Source organism: Molothrus aeneus, chromosome 4 (assembly GCF_037042795.1).
Source record: "Molothrus aeneus isolate 106 chromosome 4, BPBGC_Maene_1.0, whole genome shotgun sequence".
Classification (NCBI taxonomy): domain Eukaryota; kingdom Metazoa; phylum Chordata; class Aves; order Passeriformes; family Icteridae; genus Molothrus; species Molothrus aeneus.
In genome coordinates this window covers 49,220,924-49,222,246 of record NC_089649.1, presented here as the reverse complement: position 1 = coordinate 49,222,246, position 1,323 = coordinate 49,220,924, and the positions used below count along the sequence as shown (strand labels likewise).

Here is a 1,323-nt window from a genome sequence, read left to right as displayed (position 1 = left end):
AAACACAGAAATTTCTAGGTACCTAAACAATCCTTTCATATGGGCCAACACATAAATAGCAGATTGCGTCTTAATACGAGGTTACTTTTAATTTCTATCATCACAAAAGAAATTTGCAAGAAAGAGGTGCTTAAAACATGACCATATATTGTTGACTCTAAAAGTAGAAGAAGCAGTTATGGCAGCTACCCATTGCTAGAAAGAATAGAGGTATTCACATTTTCCACCCTGACCGATAACCCCTCTTCAGTTTGAAGGGAATGTTTTCCTTCAAATTTCCCTTCCAGATTTCCCAGATGGCTGAATCTGGGTCAGACAATTCATGATAAAAGAAAGAAGTATGTGAAAAGGTGACTCCAAAGATTCACGTGTAGGGTGATGACAACTCTTTGTTCAATTTCTTGATCTGTTTCTACATTTTTCTAGATACAAATGCTACAAAAATATAAAGCTGCTGTAAACTCATGGTCCTCATGTCCTGGCTTTAACAGGAAATACTTACCTTAATTAATACTCTGGTTTCTCTTCAGATTGTATAAATCTTTTGCCTTTTACTCAAGATTTCCATGGAGATGAACAGGCACAAGTGCCAAGAATTTTTATTTTTTTTTCTCATTAGCAACACAGGTGTAGGGCAGGGCTCTCCTCTGGTGAGCGGCAGGGTGATTAAGAGATGCCTCCAGGGAGTATGGGGACCCAGAGCGGGGCAAAAGGGAGTGAGTCAGGAGGGGCAAACAGGGGCATGACACATCCCAGAGGGTGTGGCACAGCTCTGAGGGCGTGGCACATCTCTGAGGGTGTTTCATGTCTCAGAGGGTGTGGCACATCTCAAAGGGCGTGGCCCATCTCTGAGGGTGTGGCACAGCTCTGAGGGCGTGGCACATCTCTAAGGGTGTGGCATGTCTCTGAGGGTGTGGCACAGCTCTGAGGCGTGGCACAGCATTTTGCACAGCAGTTCATGCAGGCAGAGCAAACCGGCAGGGTTGCAGGTATTCACCTGCTAGTGATGTTTTTAGTTGTTTGTTGTGTTTCTGTTGGTTGTTTTTACAGGGTTTTTTTTGTTAGTAATTATTTTTACAGGGTCAAAAACTGTGATTATTAGCAGTGTATGTAACCAAATGGAGCTCTCTGAAAAGGATGTGTCTGTCCAGACCCATTCCTGTGCAGAGTGTTTGAATTTATCAGTGGTACTGGGGGGGGGTTGCAGAAGAAGCCTGCCTGTGTTGTGAGCAGGTGAATGATTGCCTTTCACCAGTGGCCAAGCATAGGGAGGAAGTTGAAAGACTAAGGACTTTTGCCTTGAAAGGCTGCATTTCCCCATTC

At 43.9% G+C, this 1,323-nt stretch overlaps 1 non-coding gene across 1 annotated transcript; it reads left to right on the top strand.

The window, feature by feature from the left end:
• Positions 1 to 510: 510 nt before the first annotated feature.
• On the top strand, positions 511 to 624 carry LOC136556357 (U5 spliceosomal RNA). Its single transcript, XR_010783662.1, has one exon. It is a non-coding gene; the product is annotated as a U5 spliceosomal RNA (small nuclear RNA).
• The last annotated feature ends 699 nt before the right edge of the window (positions 625 to 1,323 follow it).